A 24,592-nucleotide genomic window follows, 5' to 3' on the forward strand; every position below is an offset into this window, starting at 1 on the left:
TCCCATCCTTCCGTAGTGGGGCTTCTCCCTGTCTTGAAGCTCAGTGAAAAATCATTTAGATTGTGCTGCCATTGCCACAGTGGGGCAATGTAACTAATATTGCTCAGATAAATGTCAATGTGGTCCTTTTAGTTCCTTTTTTCAAAACTGTTTTTCGTTAGCCTGGCATACACAAGGAGATCTTTGTAGTAGTAAACAAATGGATTTTACAGTTGAGAAACATGGGTGCGTTTTGAACCCCCAGTTCTCATTTCAGGAGTATTAAGAGATGGCCATAAAAACTTGTATTTTGGGCATTTTATGCAGATGCATATTTTATAGGATATGTATTTTTTGCCAGAACTGTGAAAAACTGTTGGAATAATCCAAGTCAACCTGGGTTTAAAACCAATGCATTTGTTCTGGCGAATTGCACTTGTAAAGTATATTATAAAATAATTTTTTTATGTTAGATACAAAAATTCCTGATTAATGTTACCCCAAAAAAGCAAGAATTTTGTTGCATGCATAAGCTTCATTTGTTTTCTTTGTATGCCTGGCAACTTTAATCTCCTTATTGGTTTCACAGTGCTGTAGATGGGACATTTGAAGATGTGTAGGCATTTGCTGACACCTCAACAATGGAGAGATTCTCAACTTGTTTACACATCAGGAGCTCATGCTATGCTTTACTGGTTAGAAATACCAGGACCTCACATTGGGAGGTTTGTTATAGCACCTTTGAGTGCAAACAGGACTTCGGTCTCATCGAGCTGCTGTCACTGGGAGGAAGTTGTAATACCTTATTAAATATTTGACGCCTCTTCCCTGTTTTTGCCCTTCATTCCTACTAATAGGCATTATTGGCCCCACAAGCCTCCCCTGAGTCCTATTCTCCCACTCCCCCTCACTCCAAGGGCTCAGACTGGAGCAGGCAGCTCTTCTATGAGTATTTGTCCTCTTTTGGCTCTCAGGGTCGACCTGGGACTGACTTTATAGTTGTGCCTCCAAGCCATATCCAGCTGCTGCTGGTGGGAGTCCTTGGATCCTCATCCTGGTTTGTCGCCTTGGCATGCTGAGGGCTGACAATGGATCCCTTTGCCAGCACCTCGCTCAACCTGCTGCATCCAGGTTCTGTAGGGTTACACTTTGTCAGTGCAGGTACTGCTCATGTTGGGATTGCTCTCAGCTCCTGGTCTTCTTGATGCTTTAAAACAGCAAGATCAGGCTGACTCTGAAGCCAGGATGCTGTAACAGTCCTAAAGTTCACAAGGGCATAACTTCCTCCTTAACTAGGTTGTTTCTGTCTCATCTCAACCCTCCCCTTGCTGTTTCTCTCTTCTTCAGTGTCCAGTTTTAGCCCTGTTCTCCAAGTTCCCTCACCCTTACCTCATTTTAACTCCTCGTCTCTCTCACTCCACTTCCCTTAAAATCTGACCCACATACTAATTCTGCACAGCCTGCAGATATGTTTACAGAGTTTATTGTATCCTGATAACCTTGCCCATTACTGAATTTCCCAGTTTCTACGTCTTTAGCTGGACCTAGCTAGCACATCCCTCAAATCCTCTCTTGCCCTAATTTTTTGATGTGTAATTGTAATTACAATGTAATTGTAAGCTCCACTGGATTCCTGAATTCCTCTACACCCTGTGCCTTTTCTTGGGTTCCTGTACAGCATGGAAAGGACTGACTTGTATGTCTAGACCTCCCCACTGCTGACTTTTCACAGAAGTGGGAGGGTCAGGAAAGCAATTATGAAGACAAAACTCATGCCTCCCTGGTTATTTGATTCCAGCCTGGGCACACAGAATGTGTGAGGTGTACTGGTTATTATGTTAAAAATGTACAAGGTGGTACTTTGAAAATAGTTATTAAAATTATTTTTCTGTTGACAGGGATAAAACATTGCTGTCTGTTACAAAATCAGCAGCAGAGTATGAAACTCCCCTCCAAGTGGTGTAGATTCCTCCACAAATATGTGCAGATAGCGGTTTCTTCTCATTTCTGGAGGAGGCAATATTAGACATTCAGGCTCAGACTGCTTTGCTCCGTCTACAAGCTTGCAGGGCAGCCTGATAAGCTTCATTTTCACAGTCATATCATCCACTAGGGATTACCAACCTGTTTTAAATTTAAAACCCTTAAATCAGTTTATGCCTGCTGGCCTATGTCACATGGATAGTCTCAATGATTTAAAGAGCCATTGTTTGCAGAGGGGACTTTCTAGATAAAGTAAATTGCAGTGAATTTCTCTGGTAGCACTAGGCATTTAAATATCGTAAAACACGTAAGGTTGTCCAAGAGGGGATTTCTGTACCAACGCATAGTAATAGTGTTTGATATGTGCATTGCTGCAAGAATCTTATCATATAAAGAGACCAGTAATTAGACCAGTCCTCAGGAGCAAGAATGTTTATTTAGATTGTATCTGAAATGCATCGGAGTTTGAGTTGTATTTATTATTGATAGGAAGCTTATTAAAAGATCCGTAGATAGCAGTAAATGAGAGAAAAATCTATCTTAATCCTGCTTGGTTTAGAGTCCCTTTTTTTCTCAGGCTTCCTTTATAAATGAGAGAAATTATATAATATTTATATAAGTGTATGTGTGCATATGTAAAAACCCTAGCACCAAATCTCTTCTGTGTAAAGAACAGGGAAAAATGTTAGTATGCAGATTAAACAAAATATATAATAATATTTGCTGCATTTTGACAACTAAAAGAGAGTTAGGGGTTGCTCATGTGGTTATAGCACCAAACATGAGCATGATTGTCCTTTCCAGAACACAAGATCCTAGTACTTCTATAAATGCTTACTAATTTTATCCTTCCTGGTATAATGACAGAAAAGGTTGTGAAAATTGGCAAATGGTAATTACCAAAATACTGATTATCCCTGTAAGTATTGAAGGCCAGGTTGGGTTGGGCTTTGAGCTGAGTGGTCTAGTGGAAGGTGTCCTTGACCATGGCAAGGTATTGGGACAAGATGATCTTTAAGGTCCCTTCAAACCCAAATTCCATGTGCTAGTGGTTCTGGGATTCCTTCTATATATGGAAATGCTGAGACTTTTGAGCAAATACAAAGTTTATTAATGGATGCTCAGCAACTACTTTTCTTCAGGCTCCATGTAAGTTTCTTATATTAATTTCTGAAACTGTTACATTAAAAAATGCACTGAAATAACGATCAGAGTTGTTTGACCACTTATTTAAGTTGTGTTTAAGCATTTCTGTCACACTTTGCTATTAAGTGCCCATTAGGATAACCACATTAAGGGGATGTGGCTGTCAATAATGTCTTGCTGCATTCTTTACCCTGGTTGTGTTCATAGTTGCTATGTCTAAGAACAGCAATAGAAATCAAACAAAAGCCACTGCAAAATATTTAACTCTTACAGTTTCCTTACCTTTTTTAACGCAATATTGAAATTCATAGAAAATGCCAAGAAGTTTAATTTCTTTCTGTGCAACCTGCAGAGGATTTCAGTTTCCCAAGATTAGAAGACTTGGAAGCCTCCATTTTTAGCATTAGGTTAACATAGCATCTGATCTAGGACACTATGGTATACATGTATTTTCTTTCAACAATGCAGGCTGTTACACTTTCAGGTACAGTTTCTCTCCTTTCTGTATACCAGGGTCAAACTCTGCCTGCGCACCAAACTTGGCCTGCAATATTTTCTGCAATGCAGTTTATATAAATAATAATGATAATATAAAAGGAAGTGATAATATCATAACTTCAATCAATAAAAAAGATTCATAATTAACAACCCTGCTGTATTTTACATCCTCAGAGCTGTAGAATCATAAATGACTGATCACTTGTAAAAAATAATATTCTGGGATCAAGTAACCTTCTACTGAAAAAAGCCTCTCTAAAGAGTCACACAGAAACTGTTTAAACCATACTGTAAAAATTATTTACAGCAGAGTTGGTAAATAATACTTTGTTTAATTAAAACTCAAGGGAAACCCTGGAAAAACTGGGTAATAATTGAAGCTGAAATCTGACCAGTGCAGACATCCTCCAACCATTTGCCCAAGGATCAGTGTGGGAAATACAGTGAGAAGTCACCATGCAAACAGTTTTATGGCTCACAGGAAGCATTTAAAGCTCCACCAGGCATGCAATTTCAGTGCATGACTGCAATCTATTGCCCAGCTCTGTGCGGTTTGCCTCCGAACACACATGCAAGACTGGACTCCAGAGGAAATACAGGAAGACAGAAAGGAGGGATGCATGCCATGCCATGCATTGGAAAGCAATTGTCTACCCTTCCAGCCAGTCACTCCTCAGCTATGTGTTTTAAACATTAAACAAAGGCAGCAGCTTCAATGGGAAAATTTGAAATTGTATGGTAGGGTAGTGGCTAGAAGAGATTGAAATTTTAACAAGAAGTTGAAGCTTCTTGTGAAGACAATGGGATTTGAAGCTGGACTGTCTCATAGCTCAGATAATGATAAAAGTATGCACTGTATTTTCATACACTTGCATTTTGTGAGAATTGTTATATGCTCTTGTCCTGAAGATAGCAGAGATAACGGTGGGTTTTTATTTAAGAAAAATAAAATTCTAGCTTAAAATATTTTTTTAAAACTTTTGCATTTAATCCAAGTTCAGTATGCAGCCCTCTCAGAGATGGCTGTGGAGGGTGATCTTTCCCCATAGACTGGAGGTTTAATCCATACTGCCATAATCTGCTTTTCTTAGTGGTTTGTTTAAGTCTGACATTCACTGTCAAACACAAAGTTCGTCCCATGTATTGCAAAGAAAGCATGTTAGTATTATAGATCTTGCAGTTTGGAAAGGTACATATGTTCTTTTGTGCATTTAGCCTTCAATTGCTGTGAAAATTAGTGTGAGAGGAAGCCTAGCTCTACTTTGTTTCATTCAAATATTTCCTTCACTTTTGTTTTGTTCATTCTCTCTGTGGTTTGGATGCCAATAACCTTCATCTCACTAAAACACTGGATGATTTTGTGGTGAAAAATAAATAGCAATGGTGGGCAAAGGGACTGGGAAGCCAGTGCTGTCTCCTGTGGTCTAGGAGAGCTCTCAGCATGTCGAGCATGTGTACAATGTCGATGTACAGTTTTTACAGCAAATATGGACAGTGATAACCTTGAATATTTCTTTTGTACTAAACTCTTGTCCTGGTTTAAGAGACAGGTGTCTGTTCATGAAGGTTGGGAACCTTCCTGGAATGGAATATATGACCACCTTCTCTTCAAATTATTATAACTTTGAAGTTAGAGGGCTTTCAGATGAATATATGGAAAAAGAAATAACAGTTCTTTACTAGAGTATATATAGCAAGACAAACAAACAAAAACAACAACAGCAGCGGCAAGCAGAACCAGAAGCCAGTGCCAGCCTCTCTCGGCCGCGGGCCCTTTCCCCTTGGGTGCAGTTCCGCTCACAGCCAGCAGGGGCGCTGGTGGCTCCCGGCTGGGGAGGGCAGCTGCGATGATTCCCCCGCGCCTGCAGGGGGCGCTGTGGCGCGGGCTCAGCCGCCTCTCCACTGACAATGGCAACTCAGGCGACAGGGAAAGAGAGGAGGAGGCTCCCTTTCCAAAACTCGAGGGGAGCAGCTGGTCTCAGTGCCACTCCGGGTGGTGAGCTGGACTGTAGCAGTAGCCTCAGAGCATCAGGCTGGAACAGCAGAGGTGAGCAGACCCCCAGGGGCGGCAAATCAAAGTGTAGAACTATCCCCAAAGCAGTGGCAGGAGCAGCAGGATCCAGGTGGACGTGGGGTGTCGGGTTAAAGTGTAGTAAAAAGCCTGAAGCAGTGGCAGAAAATAGTGAAGGCTGGGCGAGGGATTACTCCTTTGCACAACTCACCAGTGACAGCTGGCCCCGAGGTTGGGCTGCCACGCAGAGGGAACAGCCCAGCCGAGAGGGTTCCTGGCTCCTGGGTCTTGGCACAGCACACATCGGCTCTGGGCTCCCAAGCGGCAGAGGAGCAGAGAAGCAAGATGGCAGGCCCTGGTGACAGTGCTTAAAGAAGAAAAAAAAATGAAAAGTACCCAAATCCACAGGGCAACAGGATCTCAGGTCAGATTCACCCCCTGTGCTGTGTGGCCACCGTGTCGATCACCCCACCAACAAGTAGGGTAGCCCCTGGCCCCCACCCCCTGCAGGATCTCGGGCTGCCCTTTGTCCATTGTGATATCCCTGAGCCATGGGGTGGGAGGAGGTGGGGGGGAGGTGGTGGCAACAGTGACAATTCAGGGCACAAAAAATGGCTATGGGATACAAACCATCCCCAAGACAATTATTCAGTGCAAAATGGTATTTTGAATTTAAATTTTACCTGTTTGGCAAAATTAATCTCCTCCACAGCAATGGAGTGTCCTATGGCCATCATGGAGATTTAAGAAAAAAACACAGAATCACAGAATTAACTAGGTTGGAAAATAACTTTGAGATCATCAAGTCCAACCTATGACCTAACACCACCTTGTCAACTAGACCATGTGTATTGGTTTGGCACGGCCTGGTTTTGCATAGCAGGGGTGCCACAAAGACAGTTCCTGTGAGGAAGCTGCTGGAAGCTTCCTACCATGTCCGGCAGAGCCAATGGCTAAGGCTCCGAAGATGGACATGCTGCTGGCCAAAACCGGGCCAATGAGAGAGGTTGGCGATGCCTCTCTGATGACATATTTAAGAAGAAAATCAAAACAAAGTCACAAGAGTTCCGGATTCTAGTCAGAGGAGGAGGTGAGAACATGTGAGGGAAACAACATGGAGACACCAAGGTCAATGAAGAAGGAGGGGGAGGAGGTGCTCCAGACACTGGAGCTGAGATTTCCCTGCAGGCCGTGGTGCAGCCCATGGTGCAGCAGCTGTGCCCCTGCAGCCCATGGGGATCCATGGGGGATGCAGAGATCCACCCGCAGCCCATGGGGGAGGTGCCCACGCCGGAATGGATGCCAGGTGGATGCCTGGAGGAGCCTGTGATCCAGTGGGAGACCCGGTGGAGAGAGAGGGCCCCTGCTTCCAGGCTGGAGCAGCCTGTCCTTGGAGCACTGCACCTGTGGAAAGAGAGAGCCACGGTGCAGCAGTTTTGGGAGGACTGTGTGCCCGTGGGAGGGGCTCAGGCTGCAGCAGGGGCGGTGTGGCTGCTGCTCCTGAGAGGGGACCCATGCTGGGGAAGTTCACGGAGTACTGTGTCCCGTGGGAGGGACCCCACGGCCTCACAGGGGAATACTCCTCTTCCGGAGCAGTGGAAGGAAATGAACTGACCAAACCCCCATGCCCTGTCTCCCTGCGCTGTTGGTGGGAAGGAGGGAGGGGCTGGGGGGGGGGAAGGTGTTCTAACGGCTTATTTTACTTCTCATTATCCTCCTCTGATTCTGTTAGCAATAAATTCACTTTGCAACTTAAGTTGAGCCTGTTTCACCCTTGAGGTGTTTCTCCTGGTCTTTATCTCACTCATGAAGCCTTTGTTGACTTTTTATCCTTTTCCCTCCTCTGCCCAGCTGTGGCAGGGGAGGGTGAGCGAGTGGCTCTCGTGGGTGCCTGGCACTGGGCCGGTGTCAAACCATGACACCAACCCACTGAGTACCATACTTCCCTGGTCCTGCTCACCACACTATTCCTGATCCAGGCCAGGATGCCACTGGACTTCTTGGCCACCTGGGCACACTGCTGGCTCATGTTCGATCGGCTGTCGACCGGTACCCCCATGTCCCTTTCTGCCTGGCTGCTGTCCAGCCACTCTGTCCCCAGCCTGTAGCGCTGCAGGGGGTTGTTCTGGCCAAAGTGCAGGACCCAGCACTTGGACTTATTAAACCTCATGTTGTTGGATTCAGCCCATCTATCCAGCCTGTCCAGGCCCTTTTGCAGAGCCCTCCTACCCTCCAACAGATCCACACTCCCAGCGTGGTGTCATTTGCAAATTTACTGATGGTGGGCTCAATCCCCTCGTCCAGATCATCAATGAAGATATTAAACAGGACTGGCCCCAGCACTGATCTCTGGGGGACACCACCAGTGACTGGCTGCCAACTGGATGCAGCACTGTTCACCACCACTCTCTGGGGCTGGCTGTCCAGCCAGTTTTTAACCCAGCAAAGACTGCACCTGTCCAAGGCATCGGCTGCCAGCTTTTCCAGGAGTATGCTTACCAGGAATTCTGTCTTAAAGGGAAATGTTCTTTCTGCTGTGTATGGCAAATGAAAGTCTCTCATATATGGTACTGTGGTTATAATAACTTCTCTTACCTTTTTAAAAGATAAGCAATGATTGTGTTTAGATCTCAGAAAGAGAATTCAGACTCTCCAGTTACTATAATGTACAGCTAAAACAGCTAAGGCAAGGAAAATAAGCAAAGTGTAGATGAGAGAATATTGTGTTTGTGTCTCTTTTTACAGGCTTCAGCTGATCTTGAAACAAAATGGTTTCTCTGTCTACACATAAAACACACTTATGACATGTGTAAAGGTGCATTGCTATGAACATAGGTGAAGTGGAGGCACATCTGAGCCTGGTAATAATTTTATGTGGAAAGACTCTTTTTCTATTTAATCCTGGATGGGGTAGTAAGAGAAGCTGTTGCCCTGTAAAAAGCTAATTGTAAGAGTCTTCTGGTCTAATGAGCCGAAGGTGCTGCCTGTGTGTGAGAGATGTGTGGAAAAAATCCATATCCAAATTAATATAGTACTGTGCAAGAGGAAAAGGAGAGGAACAAGTTAAAAAAAATTGAATTTTCTTGTTAATCAGGCCTGTGCTGCTTCAAGTAATGCCCATTATCCACAATATTTGCAAACTGAGAGGTAACCTGGTTGGTTTGTATAAAAATGATGACAAACAACCACAGTAGCTTAGTGCACCTCTAGCAAAGAATGATAGACATTTTTTTTTATTCAAATACAATGGAAGCATAAGCTTAGTAAATTGGCAGGCTTGAGACCACTTGGGCTTGTTTTGACCCATCTGGCTTTCTTAAATTCTTGCAATAATCAGGTCACCTAACTTAGAAAGGACATGCTGTTTTGTATTCAGGCTAGAAAAGTGTTTGTGGTGGAATGTTTTATTTATAATCTTTTCAAAATATCAGAGGCTGTTGTTACAATTCTTATGCATCCTCATGTTCGGATTTTTTTTTGTGGTTGAGTCTGATCTGACTGTGGAAAGTCCTATAATTTAAACTTTTAAATACTTTTAGAAAGAGGATATAATTTGGGCATTTACAGTTTTGGTGGTGCAGTAGGTGAACAGGGTTTTCACTGGTTTAAGGAACCAAGTGATGCTATTAGAATCATGCTTTATGATCCTAAAAACCTGTGAAACAAAATCCCAAATGTAGATGTGTTTGTTGAAGGGCAACCAAAATTCAGGTCTCTCTTCTGGTTCTTGTCTCACTTACGCACATAGCACTTGGAGCAGCACATGTTGGAGTACATAACTTCATATGGGAAATAGCAAAGAGATTTATCATTGAAAACATCTGTAAACAACTGAAAACTCAGTGGCTTGCTTCCAGCATGGGTGGACTGCAGTAGCACATTCCAATGCCCTGTATTACTCAACACCAATTTCTTCAACATTGTTTACAAAAGTCTACAACAAAACACTCTCAGAGAATATGCAGCAGTTCAAGTTAACTGTGCAGAGAGACAGTTTGTTAGTTTATGTCGTTCTGCACTTCTGCATATATTAAATTACCTCATTCCTTCTTTTCACAGTGAAACTGCTTTCTGGAAAAGGTGTGCACATGTCATTAACTGCAGTCTTAAGTGCAAGTTTTAGACAAAAGAAAGCATGTAATATAATGTGTCAGCAAAGAACCAACAGGATTATTTTGCAATTAAACTAGAAAGAAACTTCAAGGGTTTAAATAACCAGTGGTATCCATGAAAACTTTAATCAATTGAAAATCAGAAAAAAAAATCATGTTCTTGTGAAGGACTGCAAGCTATGGAGTTCTTAATGGCTTAATTTCTAAGAAGTATATAAATTAAAATATAAAGTAAGAATCTGTATGTGGAACACACTACTGTTTTGCAAGTAAATCTGGTGGTTTTTTTAGATTGAAACATAGATACTGAAAGAGAAAACATGTTGATAAATCTCTGCTTTATTGAAAGACTAAAGGTTAGATATTATGGCAAAATAATTGTGTAGGTTTTTGAGTGTGGTTATTTCATCTACTTACAACCCATCTTTAATATCATTGCCATGACTAAAAACTTCAGAAAGACTGGTGTTAAGAATAAGGTTTTAGTGGTAGTGCATCATTGAAATGAAGCTGCAGTAGAATGGCAAACCCATGCATCATCAGTACCAACTTTAATTAGCATGTAATAGAAGAATTAGAATAAGACAACATTTCCCTGAAACTCTACAAGAACCTCTCAAAAGGCACTGTTATTGTGTAAACAACTTACTTTAAAACCAAGTGATCCAAAAAATAGTCTCCTTCACTTCCTATTCTGTTTGTTATCACAGATTTCCTAGGAAAAAGGAAGAGCAGGGAAAAGACCTAGACAACTGTGCTCCATGGTTTAAGTACCTCACTGAAAGTACTGAGCTTGTTTGGGGACCCTTAGCTGGACATGGAGCATGGTTTTCTGGCTAAATCCTCTGAGTCAGGTGTGGTGCTGGATTTGGGAATGTGAGACTTGTAAATCTTGTCTGGGGTCTGTTGTCTCCTGGTACAATTTGTCTGAAGCTGATGAGAACAGGGGTAGGTTCTGTTACTACAGAGCTGATTCAATGAGCCCAGTGGTGCCAGCACAGTCTGTTTACAGCTTGGCTGAGGCCTGAAAAGGCTGGGTGTCCCTCGGCACTAGCAAGAGGAGTCCAAATGGATTTGATGTCTCCAGCCAAGGGCTGTTGGCTGCATGGGAGGCAGCCAAACATATGGTGATGCTTTGGGCTTGCGAGACAGGAGCAGCTGGCTTGTGGGGAGTTGCCGCTGGAGAAGGTTTGTGCTCACTCTCTCATTTCCTCTCTGGTTGTTGTACTGATGTCCAAAATTACTCGCATCCTCCTTATACCCTGGGGCTCTTATGGAGCTGGCCAGGTAGAAAACAGATTCTGGAAAAAGCCCTGCTTGTAAATTGGGGAGTGAAGGGTGAGAGCTGGCATCTTTCTTGACTGAGTGCATTGTCCTCAATAATGGCCTTTTTCACTGAAAGCAGCAACTAGTACTATTATTATCTCTCCATGGAGTCAATAAGAACTTAACAAAAGCCCATCTGACTTTAGAAATGAAAATTGATTCCTTCAATTTGGAGACAGCTTGTGTTCTTTCCATTCCTCTTGGAACGTGAACACACAGAAACTGCTGCCAAAATTAGGATGATGCTACAAGGCTATCAGAAACAGCTGTCATAAATATCAACAGGAAGGGAAGCACAAACAAACGTGGGTACAAAGGGTAGTGTCTGTTTGGTTGTGCTGGGGGTAAATCTTGAACAAGAGAGAGGAATGTCACCCGGGAGGGTGCATGGGAAAATATTTCAGCTCTAGTTTTTCTCTTTAGAGTTGCTCTGCAGTATGTTCCCAGACAATTTACAGAAGAGTTGCTTTTATACATTACATGTTTGAAAGAATTTCTTTGGGCAATTTAGTTAAATATTGAGCCTGAGACTCATTATACACTACCAGTGAAATTAGATATGATAGATTGCTGCTATTGTTTTTTTAGGAGTAATATTGTATGTTTAGCATTACATGGTTCAGTGGTATCTTCCCATGAAGCATAATTTGAAGGAATGATACCTAAAAGCAGAAATAGAGAGGAAACAGAAGTATCTCTTCAAGTATTTGTAAACGTGATGGAATTTGGAGACAACATAACTATCCTTTCTGTTTATGCTTCATGCTTTAAAATACTTGTTTCAGAAGAGAGTATTGATGAGAGAGAGATTCCAGTTGCAACACAGTTATAATTGTTTTTTCAGTCTTATTCCAACCTACCTGGGGATGGTGGTCTGGTCATGGCTCTCTGGAAGGGCTTCTTGCACCTCCCAGTGTTTATCTCCAGAGCTTTAGTAAATTAGTGTGTGACTTATGAGGAGTTTTAATCACTTTGGAAAACTCTCAGTGAGCCCTTACCAAAATAAGTAATATAAGTATTTAGAAAAATGGCATTTATTAGGTTATTTTAGCTAGCTTAGTTAGGCACAATTTTCTGGGCTGTCCTGGAGCTCCAGAATCAGTTAACATGCAAGTCACTTCAGCCAGCACTGGCTGCTAGGTTGAATCACTCAATATTTATGCTTGTGTACTGAGCAAATAACCTAGAATATCTATATCGCTAGGACTCAAATTTATTTTATAACACAACATGAAATTCAATAAAATACTTACGTTCAATCTGTTTAGGTAAGAGGACTATTCTCTCTAAATTATTTTCTATGTGTTTTCTTGGTATGGAACTGGGGGGTTTTGTTTGTTTTTATGGTGTTAAATTTAAGGAGATTGATGCAGAGTATGTTAAATACCAAAAATAAAATTAGAAGAACTTGTGTTCCAGGCAAATTGAATTGGCTGGAGGACAGAGTATGACTGAATACAAAAGTGTTTAAAGTGGTTTCCATAAAGTGAACACCAATACTGTGAGCTACTCTGTATGTTTTCTTAACTTTACAGAAAGGATTTTTTTTCAAATGTGCTTACTTTGAGAGATTCAGTGAGGGAGTACATTGGTTATTTATACATATATGTAGAAGTGTGCTACTCTGCTTTAAAACAGTTACAACAAAATCAGCCCCTGACAAAAACTGTTTTGATAAGAGATATCTCTAATCAGCTACACTCAATTACATCAGAAAATACAATGGGTTCATTGTTTATGATGATGCTAACACCGTAAGATAAGCAGATTTCTTTCTTGCCCTTTCAGGAGGGTATATGTATACATGTGTGTGTATAGTTCAATCACTTCAAGTGGCAAGTGGGAAAATAACATCCCAACTGGGGATAAAATAAGAATATTTGCAATATCATTCATTTCACAAACAATTAATAAAATTCCCATATTTCTGGAGAGATTTTTAAGAAGTAATCCAGTTTTTACAGATAAGAACTGATAAAGACATATGCAAGTTCAAAAAACTGGAAACCATTCATGAACAGGTAACTTTCTACGCCAAACCATACTTGAAACAGGGTGAGAAGCACTTTCAACAGAGCTGTTTAGGAGATTAAGTAGTTCTGATGTATTAATGGAAACCTCTGTTGTACAAAGACACAACAAATTTTAAGACAGTTTAGGATAAGCAGCATCACTGGTAATGGAAACTACAGCAAATTATCTCTTACAGCTTTTCGTAAAAAACACAATTTTCACTCAAACTTGTGTTATTAATGAAGTAATTTGATATTTTTGGATTGGCATTTACCAGGAAAAGCTTGCCAAATTATATCCCAGCACTTTGAACTCCAGAGTGGACAAATTTCTCCTTTTTGAAAAAAAAAAGTATTTTATGAAATAGGGCAGAGTCTGCTATAGCTTAAAGAAAGCCACACATTGATATCTATGAGAGTTTAGTGCTGTAAGACTCTCTCTTGATTGGTTTGATGACAGAATATTTTTTTTCTGCTGGATATTGAAAGTGCTTAATAATTTTGAACAATGAGCATATGCTTAACGTAACTCTTCACATACCCGGGTTTAATTCCCTCCTTTTCTCTTTTCTCTAATCAGATGCAGTTTATAAAAAGCTATGTGGTTCCCTAACCCAAAAACCTCAGATATTAAATGTCCTGTCTCCCATCTATAGTACTAAAAGCAAAGGTTGAGAGACAATGAGGGGCATGTGTCCTAGGTCTAATTCAAGACCAGCTTTAACAAGGAAAATGGTATCTGGTTTACTGAACATGAAATCTATCTCCAAAACATTACAAATGGAAAATTCACGTCTTCATCTTGCTTCCACATCTGAGTTTATTTTTAAACAAATGAGTTTCTTGATGTGGAGCGTGATTAGGAGAAGAGTGGACTATCAGCAGCTGGCTGCCCGAGAGAAATCCTCAGGACCATTTTGATCAGTTAGAGAGCAGAGGACAACAGAGGACCAGCACCATGGAACAGGATCACAGCTAAGAGCCTTAGCAATCAGGGATTACAGGAACTTGTTTGGAGGCAGGGGAAATATGGGGAAGTATAGTATGTCCTGTACTACTCAGAATGAACGTAATTTTGTGTCCTCTGTGTGTGTTTGTTTAGCTGGAGGCAATTTGGAACTGAAGTGATGAGTAACAGAGATGCATGTTTAAATTTAAATATATGCTTCAGTTAAAATTAGGAGTCCAGACTTGCAAGAAATTTCTTTAAGAATTAGGAGCGTGGAGAAATTCCAAGACGGCAAAAGACAGTAAAATAAATGACAGAGTCATTAAAAAATAAGAAAAAAAAATAAAATAGCAGAAGTGAAAGAGCAGAACACTGGTTTTAGTCCAAACACTGGCAAGGGGTTCTGTGTAAGCAGCTCATCCAGTTCCTGCAAAGCATATCAAGATGGAAATTATAGACAGAAAATACCTATTATGTTATGCAGGCCATTTTCCAGTGCTAGCAGAGACGGAAAGAAGTGGAAAGTACATCTCGTGTCACTCTCATGTCCCCTCTGGCTATATTCGGAAATGACATGAATAAACTCTGGAGGGAGCCGCACCCAGTCACTTCTAGCCAAAGGCAATTTAACAGCATCTGAAGCGCTGGGAACTGGGAGGGAAAATCTGGGGGATGCTCACACAGATGGGAAACCCCTTTACTTTGTGACTTGGAGTGCTTATATTGAATTTATTGGCATAGGAAGTGACCAAATGCTGAGATGATAATCTGGTTTGCTGTAAGAGCTGTTGTCTTTTTGTGCTCATGCACCAAACCCTTCCCTTCTGCCTTGCTCCCTGGGGCTGTACTGCTCCCACGCTGGAGGTGTGCCTGCGAGGCCCTAGGTAATTTCTGATGGCCAGAATATCCTCCAACAGGATACTTGCCAGCAATTTGGAAAATTTGCAAATAAATTAAAAAAAAAAAAAAATCATGGGACTTGAGCTTTTCTGACCTAGCAGTCAGAAAATTGTAAAAGCGATATGAAAGTTTCACTGAAAAGGGGAAAAAGTCCCTTTGACTCACCTTAAGCAGCTGACAGCTAAAAATAATAGAAAGTTAAACTAAATGAGATCTGCCTCCCTCTGTCCCACTTTATTTGCTGTTCAGCTCTGTGCTCTTTTTTTATTCTGTTTTCTGAGTTAAATTCCTGTAACCACTACCACCAAAGCCAAGTCAAGACTGAGTAATTTTGTGAGCCTTTTTCAATCACCCAACTACAGGCATAACTACAGCTGCCAGAAAATAATCTAAGCGTTTTCTTTTCTTTTTTTGTTTCCCTATTGAATTTTGTTCAAGTAAATTTTTTTTTAATTACATGTTTTTAAATATGTTGGCAGATTACTCTTAAATCACCTGACTGGGCTTTTGTTTTGTTTAATTTTTAGCAAGTACAGTTACACTCCCCCTCTGTTTGCTGAAGGTGGTTGCTGATGTGACAATATAAATGCAGTCCCAAGCAGCCAGAGTCAGACAGTTACTGTAAATTACATGGGATATGCATGTTTGAGTAGGACAAAGAAACAGACAATAAAAATATTTTAAAATGTAAATTATTCACCCTAGCATGTGAAAGATATGAGGTGAACTAATTATCAACTTTAAAGATTAAGGACATTTTTTTTTGATTGGCATTTTTTTTTAAAGAAATACTCTGGCATCTTGAAATGTGATGTGGTGGGTGTTAAGGAAGCCAAACTGTGCTGGAGTCTTCTTTTAATGGCAAAAATCTACTCTTCTCCAAGGCTCCGGTCAGCAAATGTTTTTTAATTGTTACCATACGATGTCTGTGAGATCTGAGAGTCACCAGTTTATGAGGAAGTGTGGGTGTGATCTTTGTGGTATCAAAATGGCTGCATCCTTTGAAGTCATAAACACTGAGCAGATTTATATCAGCTACAGTATCTTGCCAAACTGATGAACTGATTATTCCTGTGTTTTGGAGAAGGCTGGCCTATGATCTAAGGTACTTTTAAATCGAAAGACAACTCACTGCATTACTCAGAGTTTTATACTCTACCAGGGCTTTCCTGTGTAAAGTGAGGGGAGTTGGAATGAGATGATCTTTAAGGTCCCTTCCAAGCCAAGCCATTTTATGATCTCAGAGGTGGTTTGTACTGGTGCCTGAAGTAGCTTGTTGCTCACAGTCTGATGGGGATATCATGGTTACTTTCTTGACCTCAGGAGATGAGTAGCTACACTTAGCCTTTCCCTTGAGTAGTGATGAGCAGAGAGAAAGAACTGTATCCCTTTGGTCAGTTTGGGTCAACTATTCTGGCTGTATCTCCTCCCAGCTGAGGAGTTGAAAAGTCTTTGACTTAGACTAAACACTGCTCAGCCACAACTAAAACATCTGTGTGTTATCAGCATTGTTCTCATCCTGAATCCTAAACACAGCACTGTACCAGATACTAGGAAAAAGATTAACTATCCCAGCCAAAACCAGGACAGACCTGGTTACTACCTCATGGCAGTAAGAAACCCCCCAAAATGGAAACCCCAAAACCAAAAGAAATCTCTACTTAATCTACATATGTAAAATTGTTATTAAATGAAAAAGCTGTTTAATATTAGAGTGTTCTAAAAAAGAAAATTCATATTGTATGTTATTTTTTTCTTACTTTTACTCTGATTCTGCCTGGGACCCTTTTAGGACTCCGAATGATGACAGGGGAGAAAATAGGGGAATACAGGTGATGGGTGTAAATACTCTCACACTCATGTGTTGAAATACCATTAAAATAAATGCTAATCAGCTATCACTTTTTTTTTATATTACTTTACAATTATATCTTACTTTATCATTTGGGAAATAGGGAGATTTTTTTTTTTTTAACCTGTAAAACATGGATTGGAATTTTTAACTATTAAATTAGAAATTAAACCAAATAAGTGTTGTGGTTTTAATCTAGTTAAGCTCTCTGTGAATATTCAACTCTAAGACACCAAATTTGCTTTGGCTATTTACTACCAGATCATGACAGGTTTATATACCTATTCATTTCTCTCCCAAAAGATTCCCAGTGGGTTTATTACACAGAAAGGTCAAACAAAATAAAAACAAGATGCACTGTGTGGCAGAGAAATGCATAGATATTAATTAGACTAGTAAGAGTGGTGTCAGACTTATATTGCTAGAAAGATTGATACTCACCATCACATAAATTGGATAATATTTTAAGCAAATGCAATATTAGCAGAAACTGGCAAACAAGTTGGGGAAAAATATGAATGGTATAAGATTTTTATGGTTATTTTCATAGGCAGTCACACAACATACCAGTCTTTCGTAGTGACAATATGTTCTGATAGAACTGAAAATAGAATGTGAGAAAGAAATATGTGGTCCACATGTATTTTTTTGTCATTTAGTGTTTGCCTAAGTTCAGAAGCATCCAAGTATGTAATAAAATTCAGTGACATACAGAAGTATTTTTTCAGTGAAAAAATTAATATTCAAAATTCCAAAACACATTGAATTACAAAAGCTGTTGATTGTGTTATATTTTTGTTATTTTTTTAATAAGTAGCAAATTGCCTTATTGACATATTTTTCTAATAAAAACCCTGTAAAAAACCATATTATTTCCATATTTTGAAACAAAATATGAATTTAAAGCAGAATATCCAAAGATTTTTATTTGATGACTTGTAATATGTACCAAAATATACCTCATTTTTTTCTGGCAAATAAAATCCTTTTTTTTTCATAATTAAATACGTTATACTATGCCCTATTCCATTATAATCTAGATGAGGATTCCATCTATAATATTTTTAAAAATATACTTATTATGTTGACTGTCTGTCATCTTCTTACTTTTCACATTAACAATTGGACTCAAAGATCTTAGAACATTTTTCCAAGCTAGACAAATATTCCTAAAAAAGTCTCTGTGCTTTCTGAGATAATGACATCATGTTTGTGGCAGTAAGTCCAACTGTTTAATTGTATATTGCCTAAGAGAAATAATTTTATTAGTTTTTAGAAAGGCATAATTGTGGATACAAAAATGCTGTTAGCAAGAAATTTTCCTGCTTCTTTCTAAGCCTGTGAGATACTTTTCTCTCTCACGGAAGATAGTAGCAGAGTTCTATAAACTATGAACACCTGCGACCTTGCAAAGCCTTGTTTATGGTACAGTAGAAAAGTATTTTGACAATGGATGTTTTAGGATTTTAGCCAGTCACCCCAGGGGGTGGCTGATCCTTTGTCCAATTAGACTATGAAGAAAAAAGTCTATAAAAGAGTTTGTAAAATAATTGAATAAATCAATATTGCTGTACAATTCCTGCCTGCTGGCTCTCTCTCCTTTCCTCCCTACGGCTGCGGGCTACAGTAATACATAATAGCATTTGAAAGAAAACAAACCACTTGATTTCCATTGTCTGTTTCAATTTTTTTTTATTTTAATTGGAAGGTCACCATTCTTTAGCCAAGTGTGAATATAAATGAAAGAAAATTTATGTACAAATTGTTATGCACTGCTAATCGAATTACGGAAAGTGATTGCTCTTAATTTCTGTTTGAGGAAACTATCATGGCTACCTGACGGGAGGAGGAGGTAAAGTTCTGTCCATTTGAGGGTGTCAATGAGCTATTGGCGTTCTCCGTAAGTCTTACATGATCTTGCAAGCTTAGTCTTGTTCAAATTAAAGCCTAAACACAAGCAAAGAACATCTGCAAACTCTCCACTACTCCTTGCATATTCATCAGCATGTAAGCAGAACCCATGAAATGACAGTAAAGGAAGGTGAACTATAATTAATCTGTCTTCACTAAGTCCATTATTATTGGGGTTTTATTGTTGCTAATCCTCCCTTTATTTTTAGACAGGAAAGGAAAAGCTGGCCTGACATCATATCTAGACATTCAACAGCTACCAGGGAGGGCCCCATTGGGGAAAAAAATTTAAATCCTCAAGAGCTCTGAGAAACCAAAGGGAGAATATGCTATTCATCACTGTTTTTATTCTATATCTTCACAAATTTGTGCTAAATGCAGCAAGTTTAACATGAATATTAAACTGAAAATCAAGAGCAGAGCTTCTGCCCTTGTATACTTATACATGTGGCTTCCTGATTCCATAGTGAAGTAAAAACCAGACGAACGCAGGTACAATCAGGTCTGGTTTTCACTAGAAGAAGGGAGATGATCATGGTCATGACAGCTATATTATGTGCTAAATATCAGTTGAGGCAGAGCCTCTTAAAAGTAGGCTTCCTGTCCACTTAAATATGTTTAAATCAAACCCAGCATTTACAATCCTTTTAGAAACCAGTGAACATTTGAATTGGTTTATGAGGCTTAAAAAGATTAAAGCAACCCAAAACAACGACCACACACTATCACAGAATCACAGAATATGCTGAGCTGCAAGGGACCCATCAGGATCGTTGAGTCCAACCCTTTGCCCTGCACAGCACTATCCCCAAGAGTCACACCATGTGCCCAAGAGTGTTGTCCAAATGTTTCTTGAACTGTCTCCTCCTCCACCTCCTCCTCCTCTCTCCCAGACTGTTTTTTTTTGGTGGTTTATCTGGTGTCACATGAGATGTTCAGTATTTTCAATTTTTAGTGGTTCTGAGAATATCTGGGGACTAAATTTTTAGCTTGAAGGCACTGTTGTTTGTTATTTTTTGTGTTTCAGCAGTGTCTAGATGTCCCACTGTGAACTAAAATCCCACTGTGAAATAAGTACAAACACATGATAAAAACAAACTCTTGCCACGTCATGCTGCTGGGGAGGAAATAGGTAGAAACAGATAATCTTTGTACCAAGGGTGGTGTGGACAAAAGACAGCTCTAGCCAATGAGGAAGGCTGTAACCTGTCTGTGCATATTTACAAAAGCCTTCAAGACTGAGTTATGCAGATTTATACTGCCATATTCCCCAGTTTATTTACAATTTTGCAATTTATTCACCTTCAATTTACCCCGGTAGTGCCCATATTTTCAGCATTTTAGCTTATGAGCTGGATTTAATCTCTGCATTCTAAGTCATATTTGAATTTGTTGGAGATAAATGATGGAAGATTTGCCATTTTGATACAAGGTAGATGAGAATCTATCAATATCAGAATTACCCATGAGTTAGATGGAATTTTGACAGAAAGCAGAAATCCAAGGCAAGCTAATTAGAAAAAAATGATCTGTAATTTAAAATGAGAATGTTTGATTCTACTATCAAAAGTGGTGTTCAGAGCTAAGGCATTTGCTAACAGTGCATTTCAAAAGGTTTAGTGGTTTAAACTTTTTCTTACACCAAAAAAATCTCCTCTACTCAGGACAATGCAGACACTTTTAGTTTGCTCTACGAACCAGATCCTGATAATGTACCTCATTGGGAAAATCATTGCAATGCTGTGGAAGATGAATGCAAATAAATATTGTTGTATTACTTATTAATTACTGTTTATTATATTATGATTAGACTAACAGTCAGTGGACTCACAAGAGTGTTAAGCAGGTGATCATGAACAGGGACTTGGCAAATTGAATTAGACTTTTAACTCTCATTAAATTTTCTTGAACTTTTCTGAAGAGACTCTTAATCAAAATGCTGCAATCACCTCATGATCTAAACATCCAAAATATTATTGAGCATAACAACTCTTCCAGAGAGAAAAGTTAATGAATTTTCAGTCAACATCACTAAGAAACTAAATCTTTGCCATGATTAGTGACTTGTATCATCTTTCTTCAAGCAAATTGTTGGAAGCCATTTGTTTTCAAATCTTGCATAAACTGTGGCCCTGAAATATTTGAGAAAATGAGGGTTTCAAGGCTCAATACTGCAAGCACAGATGGAATTTTATTGGCATGGAATAACTTCACTGGCATGAGAAATTATACTGAAATGAAGTTTGGTAGGAAGGCAACATGAATGTCAGTCCTAATGTGTAATACCTATAATTTAAGTAGAAAGTATGTATTTTATAAGCATAATAATCTTACTATTTTAGATGAAATTATTATAGGAATAAAAATAATGTATGTTTGGAAAATCAGAGTTTAAATTACTTGCAAGAAGCCCACAAATACTATTTTTTGATGAAAGTGAGTTTTATGTAATAGTTAAAATTCCTTTAGAATTCATGGAGTAGTTTAGAGGGTTGAAACCCAAAGATGCATAAACTTTTATGGAGACCATGTGCATCAGCCTACCTTTGAAATGGGGATGGTGATCTCATTTCCTATGCATCTAAGTCATAAGACACATCCATTATGTTTTCATTTAAGCAAAGATGCAAAGTTTTCTGGCTAGAAGTAGCAGTATGGATGATCACAATCAAACATTATGAATTTCTTAATTTACACATAATCAATATAATGTTTTTCATAAGTTATACTCAGTCAATCCATCCTAAGGATGTACATCCTAAGATGGATGTTACTTTTATAAATACATTTTTTAATTTCTGTGGAAGGATAAAAGAATCTATTCTTTAGTAAAGCTGCTGAAATACTATCATCTGTGAGTGGTGAGGCACTAGCACGAGTAACTGTGTGAAACTACAGGAGGGAATCATTCGCCTTTTTTTTTCCTGTCTTGCCTGCTTTATGGTTTGTAAATGATAAATGAAATTTACTTGAAATACTCTGCAGTAATATTTCAAATTATGTTACAGAATAGATTGTGAAAAGTATTGACTTATAGCAGAACCAAAGAAAAAGGCCCTAATTTTTTTCTTTCTGGAAAAGTGTGCTGTATTAGAATATTTGTCACCCTGTTTCAATATTACAGGATGCCACAATGCTCAAATCTGTGGGCTGAAATATTTTATTTAATTTAAATAACTAAAATTATGTCCACTATTGATATTGAGACTTAGGAATTAAGTGAAGTTAAATGTCAGTTTTACAGTGGGAGTCTGGGTACTGATGGGTGCCCCAACAACACACAAAGCAAGGCAGGAGAGAGGAGAAGCTGGAGTGGTGCATCCCTGTGGCATTACTACGTAGACCTAACAGTGAGCCCCCTTGCCCCCACCCATGATAGAAAATTTGCATGGACACATTTTTATGATGTTTCATTTGTTAATGTCGTTGAATGGTGAAAACCAAGATGAAAAAGAATTACCCTAAACCAGGGCCGTGGGTAGTGTCTACAGTGTCCTTTCAGCCCTTTGAAGCAGGATCCTTTTGTTGGCTCGGGTGAGTGGCAGCTCTTTAACATTCTGAACCCGCTGTGGCTGCTGGGGCAGTTCATCACCAAAGAATAGAAAAGGGCCCCTGGCATATCAAATAAAAAAAAAAAAAAAAAGTGGGGGAGGAAAGGAGGACAGAGGAAGGCAAGTCCCCAGCACACAGACTGTGCATTGTACATGCAGGGTTTCAAGAGCCTGCCGTTAGGTATATTTCATAATGTGAAAAGACAGACCAATTTTGGCCCCCTCGCCTGGTGGGATCAGTGCTGTCACTGCCATTTATTTTCAATCCCCCATGATTTCTGTATTGCCAACAACCCTTGTTGCATAAAAATGAACCATAAAGGCAGTCAAAACACCTGCTTTACTGACAGCCCCAATTAAAGCTTTGATTTATCCTTCAAAGTGTGAGCTGATCTGCTGTTCCTGAGGCCTGGTGCTGGTGTGTAATTCATCAGGGGCTGAAGGTCTCCTTTCTGTCTCCCGAGCTTCAGCTGTGGCTGCCTTTTGTACCTGCTTGAGAGCTGGGCTAACTCTGAGAACACCCACCCCAGCTGGAGGCTGGGATTTTTCCATCCCTACTGGCGCAAGTTACTTAGTCCATTTTATTAAGTGACAGTAAATTACAGGACAAGTTGGAAAGGCCCCCAGATGCAGGACTGCGTGGGTCTGAGGAACCAGCCCCATTCCCACTGTGGGCTCTGGGGTACAGCTATTCCAGATGGGAAGGAATAGTGTCGGTTACTCCCACTTCATGCTTTCCCATCACATAAAAGATTGACACTTGACATGGAAATTTTAGGTCATGTGGGAACCCCTTCTTTATACTCAAGTTTTGTTCTGTGGTCTTAAACCTTCATTTCAGGGACTGTGCTGGCGAGGCTCTGCACATTAAGCTTCTCCCCAGGCTGAAAAACAGCACAGAATGTGGGAGTGAGCCTTTCAAGAACTTTTGAGGAAATTGGGTGGGAAAGTTAGAAAGCTTTATCACTGTAACTGTAAAAATAGGTATTTCTGTTGGAAGGTTAAATTAGATCAGAGTTTTTTTAAAAAAAGCCTAGCTTGTATCCTGTATATGAATCCCTCCCAGCCTCCCTTCCCCCTGCCCAAAATAAAACCAAACACAAAACCAAACTTCAGCCTTTAAGACAAAATTGTCTTGTGAGTATATTTGACTTATGCACCGTCATTGATCCATTAAACCACTAAGCTGTTATAGACCCAGAGCATGGTATAAAAGAAGGCTGAGCAAATCAACCCATGTGGATCAATGCACAGAAATTTCCCAAAGTGAGATTTCTTTTATTTGAAATGCACTTTTTCACTGAAACAAAAACATTCTGAGGAAAAAATACCTGTGTATTATTATTTATAAATTAAACAGGAGCAAACAGGATGATTTACTGTGGATACAATATTGCTGTTAGCAAGAATTTTTCCTGCTCTTTTCTAAGTCCGTGGGATACTTTTCTCTCTCACAGAAGATATTCGCAGAGTTCTGTAAACTAAGAACACCTTGTAGAACGATCTTTATGGTACAGTAGAAAAATGTTTTGACAATGGATGTTTTAGGATTTTAGCCAATCACCCCCAAGGGGTGGCTGATCCTTTGTCCAATCAGACTGTGAAGAAAAAGTCTATAAAAGAGTTTGTAAAATAATTAAATGAATCAATCTTGCTGCATATTTTGTACCTGCTGGATCTTCTCTCCTCCTCTCTACGGCTGCGGGACATGGTAATATCGACAGCGCATGTGCAAGAAGGTCTTGAGCTGCCTATTTAACCCTAAAATCTGGTTCGGGACCACGAGGTGTTTGGAAGTATGATTAAGGTAATCTCAATGCATAAAAATTGAGACCTTTGCAAAACCAAGGTCACATCTTAGGTCTGCAATAACACCTAGATGGATGTGGTGGTGTACAGAGCCATCAGAGAACAAAGCTGCAGCAGTTTTTAATGTTAAAGAAACTTTATCTGGTGGCAGTGGGAAGGAGAGGCACTAAAACATCTGCTTATTCTTTGTCTATCACTGCCTTTCTCAGTCTTTGCCTACTCACCTCACACTACTTCCCTGTTTAGACTGGCATGTGATTTATAACCCTACATACAATAAATGCAGTTCTGGATTTTAAGGCTGGCAAATCTCTTATATCTGATATTCTTTTAAATAGCACAAAAACTCTAAGAAAATCTGAAACAATTCATGACAAAAATAAAATTCCTGAATAATTTTGCTGACATAAATCTGCTTTTTGTTGGAAGAAAAAAAGCAAAGGTCAGAAATAGAGATAGACAAACTAATTTTGCTTTGTTTGTACAAAGGAGGAGACATTTTGCATGAAAATGGTCAGTTCTGATTTTTGCCTAGTGCATGTGAGTTTATCAG

The sequence above is a fragment of the Corvus kubaryi genome, unplaced genomic scaffold (assembly GCF_017639235.1).
Source record: "Corvus kubaryi isolate FWS band 111438036 unplaced genomic scaffold, C.kubaryi_AGA036_p1.0 67, whole genome shotgun sequence".
Lineage (NCBI taxonomy): Eukaryota > Metazoa > Chordata > Aves > Passeriformes > Corvidae > Corvus > Corvus kubaryi.